We start from the raw sequence: 13,764 nt of genomic DNA on the forward strand, positions 1-13,764 counted from the left end.
TAAATTTGTATAGTAGGATTTCTATATGGATACTGGAAGTATCATTATTCTCTGATGCAACAACAAAAGATGATTATTATTCTTTCTTATATTGTAATAGCAACACACACCATTGATGTTACTGCTGCATAGAAAGACGAGATCAAAAATAAAAATACAGTTTGTTCTTTGTATACATATATATGTTAAATTTGAAGATGATTAGAATTCATGTCATTATTTAAACTCTTTGAGAATCCACAGTGTACTTGAAAATAATTTATTCTTAACTTTGGTGTGATCTAGAACTTTGGGATAAGAAAAGAAAACCCAGCTGTCTTTGTGAAACACTGGCCTTGGTGTTCTTATCAATGGATAGTTCATTTTATAGCAATAGCCTATTCACAATATTGATGCTCTTTTGTATGATTGTAGATTTAATGTATCTTATGTGAAAGTACATATTGCAAAAAAATATTTAAATTATTTTTCTTGTTAAAAACACTGATACATAAATGATCCCTGATTCTTAGAAACAGCATACATGGTATTAATCATTTAAAAATTAAATGTCAGTGCTTAAATCTATGTAAATAATACTTATGTCATGAAATTTATATGTATTTCATTAACATTGGTAAATATTTATTTGTATATATGGTCAATGTAGTTTTTTTTTAAATGTACTCCTCCTATGCTATTTCCGAACATTTAAAAATAATGTAACAGTTTATAGATAAAGCACATTTAAGTCAGTATATCTTATCAAATTTTGTTTCATTTCCTCTTTTTGTAAAGAGAGTGACAGAGTATTATAGTAGCTTGATTTTTTTGTTTGTTTTACTGTTCTTTTTATCCAACTTTTTATTATGACAAATTTTGAATGTATGGGAAGTAAATGGAATAGTACAATAAACATCTAGGCCATTTACCTAGATTCACCTAGATTCACCAGTTAGTTGTTTTCCAAATTTATTGTATATTTTGATTTTTTAAAAAAATCTATTTACCTACCTACCTACTTACCTGTCTATCTCTATACATTTTGAAAGGAAATTGCATTTCTAATATAGTGGCTTTTGGTAGACATGATGATCTTTTATCAGGAAATACTTAATAAAATGTCACTCAAGACCTAGTATATGTGGTTAACTGATTTTTTTTTAATAGAAGTGAAAAACACAGAATGATTGCATGCATAAATGATAACCTTTGCAACAAGCTACTGTATATCCATATTCAAAAAATAAAAAATAAAATTTGATCACATACACTATATATGAGAATTAATGAGTCATAAAACTAACAAAGGATCATAGGCCCAAATATAACAGCTAAAGGTATAAAACTTCTAGAGGATATCAGGACAATATCTACTTGATCATGGAATAGGCAAAAATTCCTTAGATATAAAACTGAAACCATGATCAATAGAACAGATTGATACATTGGATTTGCATTAAATTAGAAATTTCTTCTCTTCAAAAAAAAAAACTGAATTAAATCAAAACACAGAACATAGATTAGGATAAAAGATTTGCAAGTTCTATTTCTGATAAAGTATTTGTATCATGAACATCTAAAGAACTCTCAAAACTGTAAGAAGAAAACAACTAAATAAATAATAGATAAATAGATTCTTCACCAAAGATATATGAATGGAAATAAGCACCAATAAATATTATCAACATCATTATGCATTTGAAAAAAAGCATATTAATTCTACAATGGGATAGTACCACACAAATACAGGACTGCCTAAAATCTAAAAGACCATAACAAGTACTGGCTAAGATGTAGAGGAATGGAAAATGTATAAACAGCCACTGAGATTATAAGATGGTTCAGGTCAGTTATAAAACAGCCTGACAGTTTCTCAAAGAAATAAACATATAACTACCCTATAACCTGGATATTTCATTCCAAAGAATTTACTCAATAGAATAACCATCAGTGGCAATATGAATTAATTGGATTGTAAAATGGTGTAAACACCATGGAAGACAGTATAGAAGCTCCTCAAAATATAAAAATAGAACTGCCTTATGATCTGTCATTTCCATTTCTGGGTCTATATCTAAGAGTCAAAAGTAGAATCTCAAAAAGCTGTTTACACATCCATGTTTACTACAGTAATTCACAAAAGCCAAGAGGTGGAAGCAACCCAAATGTCCTTTGATGGATGAATGTATAAACAAAAGATTATATGTACATCTAATGGACTACCATAGCTACAATATAGATGAACCTAGAAGACATTATGCTAAGTGAAATAAGCCAGTCATGAAAAGATAAATATGATTCCACTTATATGAAGTGTCTAAAGTAAATTCATACAGACAGTAGAATGGTGGTTACCAGGGACTGGGGGATGGGAGAAAAGCAGAGTTGTTTAATGAGTATAGAGTAGCAAGCACTATTGACCTATATACACTTTAAAATGATTAAGACGCTGAATTTTATGTTATATGATTTTACCATGGTTTTTAAAAAGGCAGAACATTACCAGCACCCCAGCAACTTCCTGATAGCTCTCCTGGCCGACAGCTAACCTCTAAGATGAATAAATTCTAGTCCCACTTCTTACGTTGTGAGTTTCTAAGTCAGCTTTTCCTTTTTACAATGGAACCAGGAATTGTGGATTTGGAATATATATAATCATATAGTGTGTATTTTCTAATCTAGTTGTTTTACCTCATTGTTTTGTGAGCTTTTTATTAAAGTAAATAACAATACTTTCATTTTCTTTGGTATATAACAACACTATTCAATAAAATTTTTGTGGTAAGAGACATTTCCTATGTAGACAGTGTCCGGTATGTTAGCTACTAGCTGCTTGTGGCTATTGAGCACTTGAAGTGTGACTAAAATACAGGATAACTTAGGTTTTAATTTTATTTAATTTTGATTATTTTAAATTTAAATACCTACACATGACTAATGAATACCATATTTGGCAACATCACTGTCAAATTCCATTTTTATGAATATTCCCAAATGTTTAACTATTTTACTATGGTTATGCTTTTAGATTGCTTCCCATTTTTGGCTAGTATGCATATTGTTGATATGAATGTTAGTGTGCATATCTTACATGAATTTATGCCTTCATTTCTGTTAACATGTTATGGAATATGTTTTTATTTAGATTTAATGGATTATGTCAAACAGTTTCCAAATGTTTGTTCAAATTTATACATCTACAGAAATGTAAATACCCTAATTGCCCCCTTGTCAATGTTTGTTTTTGATAAGTATTGCTTATTTGTTTAATTTTACTCATTCTTCTGAGTAATACATATCATATTAAATAGTTAAAGTGCTTCTATGTTACACTTGGTCATACTGATAATGAAGTTATTAAGTTTCTCAGATGTGAATGTTATATACCATTTTAACTTTATCTTTAAATCAATAATTATTGAATTTTCATTTATTTCTAATAATCCTTCTAGTAACTCTGTATGTTGTGTGAATAAATTCACCTGAATTCCCTTTCTCAGGGATATTTTAAAGTTCATTTTCTCATTATATTTTTATCATTAGCTGAATAGTGTGTCATTTTCATCTGATTATTTCTGAGGTCTTTACACCTTACCCTGATGTCTGAAAATGAAATAGTTACAAAGGTTCTTTAGATAATTTGTACATTTTTCTCTGTTTTGATTGGGGTTCTGGTTCTCTGTGTTATTGTAATAATGGCAATAAAGTTTAAATAATTGAGAACACAGTGTGTACAATTTGTCAGCCTTATCAAGAGCAGGAACACTTCCCAGATGATCATTTTCCTTCCATCAGTCTGTTTGCCCATTGGTGACAATTTTCATAATACTTCAACTCTCTTCTGAAAATGATTATCTGAGTCATCTCAAGACATTTTGATTTTTATATTCATCTTTTTATCTCTTACTCATTGACAACTACTGAAAATAATTAAAAAGGAATCATAATTGGAAACAAGCTTCTAGTAGCTTAAAGTCTGATTTGGTTGCAAATATATGTCCATAGCAGTAATAATATAAGGGAATCAGCATGAGTAAATTCTATGGAAGTTCAGAGGAATGAGAATTTTCTCTACAGTGTATTACTTAACCATGTTGTAACTGTATATTTGCAAGTTAGGAATAGTAAGGACGTTCATCATACAAAGCTCTTATGAGAATTAAATGAGAAATGCATGTTAACTGCTTAAAACGGTGCCTAGCACACAGTAAACAATAAATGGTTAGTTTTTACCATTGTTTTTATAAGGATTTTACTAACCTTTATAGCAATCCCACCAACAACATTAATATTATGATGTTTATATTTGAAAAGGTTTGCAGGAGTTGGTAGTTGTATTAGTCAGTTTGGACTGTAATAACAAAATACCATAGACTTGGTGACTTAAGCAACAGAAGTTTATTTTCTCATGGTTCTAAAGGTTGAAAATATGAGATCAGGGTGCTAGCATGATTGGGTCCTGGGGAGAGCTCTCTTCCTGTCTAACCAACTGAAGACTGTCCCTGGCCTTCTCACTGTGCCCTCACATGGCAGAGAAAGGCAGAGAGTGAGCAAACTCTCTGGTCTCTCTTCTTATAAAGGCACTAATCCCTGCATGAGGGCTCTAGCCTTATGACCTCATCTAAACCTGATTACCTCCCAAAGCCCCCATCTCCCAATATCATCACATTGAGGGGTTAGGACATCCATGCAGGAATTTGGGGATGAGGGACATACAATTCATTCCATATCAGTAGTTGATAAAATTTGGGATTTTGGTTGATGAAATGTGGAGATGAAAGAGACCTTCCAGTAAGAGTGACATGTGAAGACAAAACAAATCATATAAAGTACTTTATGCTCCAGAAAATGCCACATAATGTCCTTATCCCCTTAAGATCAATACTGGAAACAATATTAGAAATACCTATAACCATAGTAACAATAGAAATCTGTCTGTATCAAGTCCCTACTGATTACCTGTGACCCAGGAGGCCTTATTGTTTCCCTTAGCTTCCCTAAATTTCAGACAAATTTCTTTTGCCTCTAGGCCCCTCCCTGGCTTCTCTCTCACTCCAGCCATTATGGAATCTACATTCCCTAGCCAGTGAGGTACCTCTTCTTACTTTTCTGAGAGCATTTATTTTAGAAAACTTGTAAACTCTTTCTCTACCCCTTCAAGAAGTAAATCTTTTTTAAAAAGCCTCTTGCAAGTTTTACAACCCAGGACTGTCTTTCTCAAGGACCTGGGAGCTATCTGTTTGAAATCTAATCATCAAGGAAGATAGCACTCCTATCTCGCAATGTCTGTGGGAGAACAGGAGCCTAATTTCAGTGAATGTCCTGCTTTAAGTTGTAAAACTATCTCCAGTTGTAAAACTACCTCCACATAAGAGGATAGAAGGTTTCCTTTTCCTTTGTGTGAGGCCAGTTAGCAAGTACAGTGGCCTATGACCCACTTTCTCATCTCAAAAATTTCCCACCCTTTATTACAGGGGAATTAAGTTCAGGCTCCAATTTGGTCTCTCCCCTACTGTAATAACCTTGAAGAAAGTCTTCCTTTCTTGTCTTACATTGTCACGGGAACTTCGCTTTGACACCTGTCTCTGTGCTATTTTATTTATACATAAATAGTAGTCAGTTATATAGTCATCTTAGCAGTCTTGGGAATTAATAACTTCTATTATTACCATTTCCAAAATGAGGGATATGGAGGTAGACTAATAGAAATTAAAAAATTGTCCAAGGTCCCAATATAGAAAAAGATGGGGCCAGCTTTTAGAATACAGCTATTGACTAAACTGTAAGTCTGTGCTGCTTCCTTTCTGATTATTAGTTTGTGCTCTAAGAGGAGCAGGGGCAAGGATAACTGTTCACAGCTCTCTTTTTCTACCAATAAGTTAACAGTACCCTTCACTTTCCTGCCCAACCTTCTACTCATATGATAACCTCATAATTGTCCTTCTTCAGTTGCTGATGTTTGGTCATCATAAGACAAACACTCATTCCTTAGAGTATAATTCTTACTCACTTCCTTGCTCACGGCATGTGGAAATTCTCCACAAAATTAGAAATTGTCTACACAGTAAAAAACAATTTGAGATTAAGATAATGACAACTACAATCACTTTAATATTAGACTTGAGTTGTGTTTTAGTTGTGTGTGTGTGTTTAATATATAAGCTTCATTTTAAAAAGGAAAAGTGAGATTAACACAGGATAAGATGAATTTTTTTTTAGTATTGATTCATTTAACTGAGCTTCATGCATAGACAGGTACTTATATCATGTAACTGACATACATTTGCAAGAAATATATCTTTTATTATTGTATCTCAGCTATATCAGAGGAAGGAGAATGTCACATTTATAGAGATAATAATTTGGTTATGAAGTATTAGTGAATATCAAAGGATAGATTACATGTTCAGGTGTTAAATTAAAATTGAATTAGAGATTCTGTTCACTGGTAAACTAACTCTGACATTTGAGAAGTGTGGTTGGTCCGGTGTCATAAGCAGCAAAATTATTTCGGCTTAATAAACACAGTAGATATATACTTTAAGCTTATAGCTTAACATACTAAGTGAAATAAACTATGTGTGTTGGATTTGTGAGTCAAAATAAAAAAAATTTTTTGCCTTACAATCTATGCTTATTTAAAAATTTTGGTAGTTAAAAATTTGAGTTTTCTTAAAGGCTTAATACTCTTAAAGATGTTATCCTATGGATTTTAAAAAAATATTTACAGAATAATGGGGCATTTGCCTCAAAGTAAAAGACAAAAAGAAATATATAATATTTTACAAGGTATTTTGTTTTCTACTCCAACATGATTGACGTCTATGAACACTATTTATGCCTGCATATTATTTCAGTGCATGAGTATCGAGTCAAATGCTGACTACCAGGTTTTATGCTTGCCTGGATTTGAGTGAGTAATCTATTCCTCCAGGGCATCATTTATATTCAGTTCACCTATAGGCATTTATCTTGATTGTTGACTCACCCTCCAAAGGAAATTATCAATTCAGGAAAAAATGGAGGCTCAGGCATTGTAATGCTCCTGCTGAAATGCATAAAGCTTTACTGCCAGTAAAATACCTTGAGCTGAAGCATTTAATTCCTTCTTGATCATTTGACAAAGAACAAATTTAAAGCTAGTGACTTAACTTATAATGTATTTTTGCATTACTAGGACAAATCAAGAAGTTGTTCATGATGTTTGAAATACATAGCAGAGGCAGTGAAAATGCTGAATAAGCAGGGCTCTGTGTGATGCATTAATTTTAATATTTAAATAGTAGTCAGTTATATAGTCATCACAAATTTAATATTTGTTATAATAAAAATATGTTTTAGAAGATAAAATATTTAATACTATGAAAAGCCATACATTGTGGCATTTTATAGTAAAAAGCCAAAAAAAATTGAATTTAAATAATGTGTATAAAGTTGCTTCACTTTAGTCTGTATTTAGAGTCTACCCCTCTTGAAAGGGAACCTTCTTGATTATGGACATATGAGGCAGATTTCTTCTCACTCTAATGTGTGAATCCCTTAATTGTGTTAAAAAAACATAAATGCGTAGAATTTGTATTTTCTCTTTAATAAAACATGCTATATATATTAGCAGTTCCGTGACCTTGCCCACTTAGAGTTTTATCCCCCATTTCCTGTCTCCTTTCCAAGGTTTTTGCCTGGAAATTCTTTTTTTGTTCTTAGAAGGGGTATGGGTGCTGTGAGCTTGTGTGTGTGTGTGTGTGTGTGTGTGTGTGACAGAGATTGTGTTTTATGTTTTTGTGAAAGTGTTTATTTGCAGGAGTTCTAGAGTTGAGGCTGTTGTACAACAGGAGGGAATAATGGGCCTGGTATTATTCTGCCTGCCATCTTGAAGAAAATATGAGGTGCTGGATTGGCGTTTCTGCTGTTATCTAGACTAAATTGACTGTCTTGTATATTGGGCTGTTTAAGACTGAGTATGTAAGTATCTGGGAAAATTAATCTTGCAATGAACAGTTATGATAGATAGGGATAAAAAATGCCCTTGGGAGTTTCCCTGGGAGGAATAAATACTGATATTAGCTGGTACCCTGGGACAAGTGTACAGCTTTCCTTCTAGGACATTATGATTGGGCCTAGACTCTGAGGTATTATATTGCTAAAAGAATCCATTTTGAGAGAGTTGAGATATCCACCTAAAAGAGTGACCTGCCATAATTGCATAATTAATTTTCTGAAGTCCTCTTACTGTGGATATAGGTTTTTAATTACTTTGTGTTATATTTTTATTAATAGTATATGTTCAATCATTTTGTTAACAATCACAGTTATTTTAAGCTGTGCTGTCTGGAATTCTGAGAGGAGTATGTCTTCCTTGGGGTTGAAGTAGGGTCTTTCCCGGAGAACAACTATGTCAAGAAGTAGCCATCAGAGAGCTACTGGCATTAGCAACAGAGGAGCAAATACTCAGGCAACAAGACAGGCTCAGATGGACCTGTTCTGAAATATACCTGAACTAGTACATTGGAGAACACTTATTGAAGGGTAATACAGAGGGATAATTTTCTCAAATTAGTGAGGTTAAAACATAATAAATAATATTTTACAACGTTTGTAATCTAGGCTGGTAGTTGGGAATACATGATTGGTGAATGTACCTAAAGAGTTTTATTTGTGCCTCTTTGCCTCCTGAGATACAAATTGAATGCTTTGGAGGTCACTGTGGGCATGTGCAATTTCAGAGCCCTCCTTTAAGATTTCAGTGATCATCAGAGGGCATATACTCTCAGGGCCACCTCAGACTCTGGGATGCCCTGCCCCTTGATTTCTGTTCAAATCATGTTGATGTTACTTTGAATCTAAGTCTACTTTTAATTTTCAATAATATCAACATCAAAATTTCAACAAGGACTTCTTTTTCTTTTGTCCCTCTTTACATCCTCCCCTAGATGGCACCTGAAAAGACCAATTCTTTGCTTCCATTGTGAAACAGAACTTCCTGTTCTGCTGCTTGCTACTGCAAGACACCAGAGGTCTTCAGGTTTTACTTCATGCTCCAGTGCTGATGGAACTGTTTTCAAAACATACACACACACTCACATGCACACACATGGGCCTACACACATGAGCTATAAATACATAAAGTAATTTTCAGTAGTGGATATATCTAAATGTAAGATTATAGGTTTTTTTTTCTTTTTATTTATTTCTGCTTTACAAATTTTCCAAAATGAAACTATATTGCCTTATAAAAACTGAATTAATAAAAGGCATTACTAATAAATTATGGAGTAAAATGGGGTCTATGTGGTATAAAAATGAAGCAGATTAGTACATTATCAGTTTTCCTCATGTGTTTGCTCCCTGCTTTCTCTTTTTTCTTTAAAGTAATGTGAACCCTGAGTAAATCAGATGTGTGTGTATATATGTGTGTATATATATGTGTGTGTGTGTGTGTGTATATATATATATATATCTCAATTTACATTTCACATGAAATTATGTTCCAAATTACTGAATTAAGGAATCATCAAATACATTTTCATCACCATAGAAATAAAGTAACAACATGAGTAATACTCCTTTTGATTTTACTGTAGGCAAATTAAAGCTTCTATGATCCGCAGAAGATTCTGCTTGGAAGAACCTAAATTCAAACCTAAAGGATAAAACTCTTCCTCTAGAAAACATTCCTTTATTCTTGACTTTTCTTTTTCGTTTTCTTTTTTTTTTTTTTGCCACAACCCTGTTATCATCCCAGTAAATAGGAACTAGGTTTTCTAGTGTTAAACAGCCATGGCAATTAAAATCCCTGGGCCCTTTTGTTACCTAGATTGTGCTTCTTACTTCTGGAGGTACTGAAGACATCCTGATGTTTAGTCTCACAAGGACAATTTTTTAAAATACCAAAATACCTGTAAACTTTGAATGGAGATTATGTAGAACATTTTTTGCCATATTTATTCCCTGAATGAGATATAGAAGGTATCAGATCACAATTTTTTCTTTGATCACAATTTTTAATTTATAATTAATGTTGGGTTTTATTCTGGAATAACTGATGTTTTCAAAGTACAAGCTTGGAGTGTGAGTAATGTTTGAGTAGTCATCTCTTGACAGGTTAAAAATGTATAAATAACAAAGAACTCATCTTTAAATTTTTTTTTACCATTTTGAACAATATCAGATATTGAAAGATAACTTGTATGTCTGATAGAAATAAAATTATTACAAATAGAAAACAAGTTGCATTATTACTCCTTCACTCAAAATAATTTAAAAAATATATATTTGGAAGTTAATAACCACATATGTGTACAGAGGAAGACCTGAATGCCAATGTGTGCACATACAAATAAGAATATTTGGGTGGTGACAACTGTGAGCACAGACAAGGAACTTTTTACTTTAACTATTTGTGTATCTCAGTTTCACATTCAAAAGAACATTCTCATAGTGGCTTTATACTTGAATTTCAAACACAATTCATCACAGGACAAATACTGAGCCAAATATGAAACCTATTTTTCAAAAAAAATGATCATTTTTACTCTGGTAATATGTCTCTATGTCATTGTGCTAGAGAATGATGAGTACTTTGCTTGACAGAACATCATTGACAATAATATTTCCTTATCAGAATAATTTGATGGGCATTCCTTAGTGTTACCTAGGAAACCTACCTGTATTTCAGTCCATTTCTTACTGTTCTTCTGAACTTTCACTCTTCTTTAGCCCCATTTACCACTTACTGTATTCTAAAAATACTCTTTCCTTTTCTGACATTGCACATAGTTCTGTAATGGCCTCCCTAGTTATTCTTATCTGATGCAATCATATAAATTTTTGAAAACTAACTTCTATATCCATCTTTTCAGTGCCTCTTCTATTCATCTGAAATGGGAGAGATTCCCCTCCAAAACTTTCTCCAGATTCCTAAAATACCCTTTGTTATCAGTCAGATACCATGCAACTGCAGTTATCTTTCCTTGTACTAATTCAAGAACATGACTTGATGTCATCTCCTAAAATGAATACTCCTACAGTTCTAGCAATCTGACTTGAATCACTGTGTTTCCCAAATAGCCCAAGACAGTAATTATGTCATGAGTGGATGCTGAATATATACTGACTGAAATAATAAATTATTAGCAATCATAAAATGTCCACATATAAATCTTTGTATGCTTCTAAAACTACAGTGACAGTCTGTCAACTTTGTTGCATTCTCTTGATGGGAAAACAATTAGTGAGGATTAGAAGGAGGCAACAAATGGTATTTGCTGGCAATTAATTTAAGATGCTGGGAAAAGAAATTATCATTAACACTTTGGCATAGAAGAAGACCCCCACATATATTCCATAATAAGATATTGCAAAACTTTAAAATACATGAAAAGTACTTGGTTTTATTTTTAAGTAATGTACCAGTACAGTAAATATAGCCTTGGCTTTAATGGTAATAAACTTTTGCCGAGTATGAGTGTTTTCTCAGGTAACACTGTTGAATTGTGGTATGAAATAAACCAGTTAGGAAATTAAACATTCATTCTCTAAGAATTATTACTGGATTAGAAACCTAAAAGCCTAGGCTATAGTGATCCTAAACATGTTACTTATCCTTTTTAGGTATCATAAATATCATGTATAATATGATAGGTTTGAGCCTTAAAAAGTTTCTCTAGTGTATGCAACATTGGGATAAGTTAATTTAATGTAAGTTTGTTAGTTGCTCCAATGAAATGTGCGATATTTCATGTTCTATTCAATATAAATTTTGACTCTCCAGTAAAAAAGCATGAATTCAGGGCCTCATAGTTTTCAGTGCACAGGTCTTTTACCTTCTTTGTTGAATTTGTTCCTAGATATTTAATTCTTTTTGTTTTAATTGTAAATGGGATTGGTTTCTTGATATCTCATTCTGATAATTCATTATTAGTGTATAGAAATGCAGCTTATTTCTATATATTAATTTTGTATCTTCAATTTTGTTGAATTTATTTATTCATTTTCATCATTTTTGGTAGAATTTTTAGGGCTTCTATGTAGTATCATGTCATCTGCAAATAGTAACAGTTTTACTTCTTCTCTTTCAATTTAGATGTCTTTTATTTATTTTTCTTGTCTGAATTCTGTGCCTAGAAATTCCAAACTATGTCAATTAAAGTGTGAAAATCAGGCCTCTGTCTTATTCTTGATCTTAGAGGAAAAGCTTTCCCTTTTTGCTGTTGGGTATATGTTTGCGATGATTTTTTTTTTTAAATGGCCTTTACTATGTTGAAGTACGCTCCCTCTATGCCCACTTTGTTGAAAGTGTTTTTCATGAATCAGTGTTTAATTTTCTCTAATGCTTTTCCTGCATCTGTTAAGATGATCATATGCTTTTTATGCTTTGATTAGTTAATGTAATATATCACATTGAATGATTTGAAAATATTGAACCATCCATCTATTCCTAGAATAAATCTTATTTGATCATGATATAGGATATTTTTAATAATGTTGAATTAGGTTTGCTAATATTTTGTTGAGAATTTTTGCATCTATCTATCAGGGGTATTGGCCTGTAATTTTCTTTTTTTTGTAAGTGCCTTTGTCTGGTTTTGAAATCAGGGTAATGTAAGCCTTATAGAATGAGTTTTGAAGCATTCCCTCCTCTTCAGTTTTTTTTGGAATAGGTTGCAAAGAATAGGTATTAACTCTTATTTAAATGTTTTATAGTATTGACCTGTGAAGTTGTTTGTTCTAGACTTTCATTTCTTAGGAGTTTTTTGATTACTGAGTCAATTATATATACTAGTAATCAGTCTGTTCAGGTTTGTACTTCTTCCTGATTCACTCTTGGAGATACATACGTTTCTAGGAATTTATCCATTTCTTCTTGATTGTCCAATTTGTTGGCATATAATTGTAGTATTGTCTTATAATTGTAGTTTTGTGATATCAGTTGCAACTTTTTCTTTTTAATTTCTAGTTTTATTTTGGGGAGCCATTTCTCTTTTTTTCTTGGTGAGTCTGGCTAAAAGTTTATCAATTTTGTTTGCCTTTTCAAAAAACCAGCTCTTTGTTTCATTATTCTTTTCTATTTTTTTTTAAAGTCTGTATTTCATTTATTCTTGCTTTGGTCTTTATTATTTCTTTCATTCTACTAACTTTTTGCTTTGTTTGTTCTTCTTTTTCTTGTTCCTTTAGGTATAAGTTTAGATTGTTTACCTGAGATTTTTGTTGTTTCATGAGGTAGGCCAGTATCACTATAAATTTTCTTCTTAGACTGCTTTTGCCACGTCCCTTGGATTTTGGAGAGTTGTGTTTCTGATTCATTTGTCTCAAGGTATTTTTTGACTTCCTGTTTGATTTCTTCATTGACTCACTGGTTTTTTACTAGCATGTTGTTTAGTTTCCACGTGTTTGTGATTTTTCTGTTTTATTCTTCTTTTTTTCCTGTAATTAAATTCTAGTTTCATGCCATTGTGGTCAGAAAAGTTACCTGATATGATTTCAATCTTGTTAAATTTACTGAGACTTGCTTTGTTGACTAGCATGTGATCTGTACTGGAAAATGTTCCATGTGTATTTGAAAAAAAAAGTGTATTTTTAATAAAATGTCCAGTGGATATCTAGTAATTATATCTGGTCTACTGTGTCCTTTAAGGCCAATGTTTCCTTACTGATATTCTATCTGGATGATCTACCCATTGAAATAAATGGGATACTAAAATCTCTACTATTATGATTTATTGTCAGTTTCTCCTTAATGCCTCTTAACATTTGCTTTATATATTTAGGTGCTCCTATGTGAGG

This window comes from Camelus dromedarius, chromosome 8, assembly GCF_036321535.1.
Source record: "Camelus dromedarius isolate mCamDro1 chromosome 8, mCamDro1.pat, whole genome shotgun sequence".
Taxonomy (NCBI): domain Eukaryota; kingdom Metazoa; phylum Chordata; class Mammalia; order Artiodactyla; family Camelidae; genus Camelus; species Camelus dromedarius.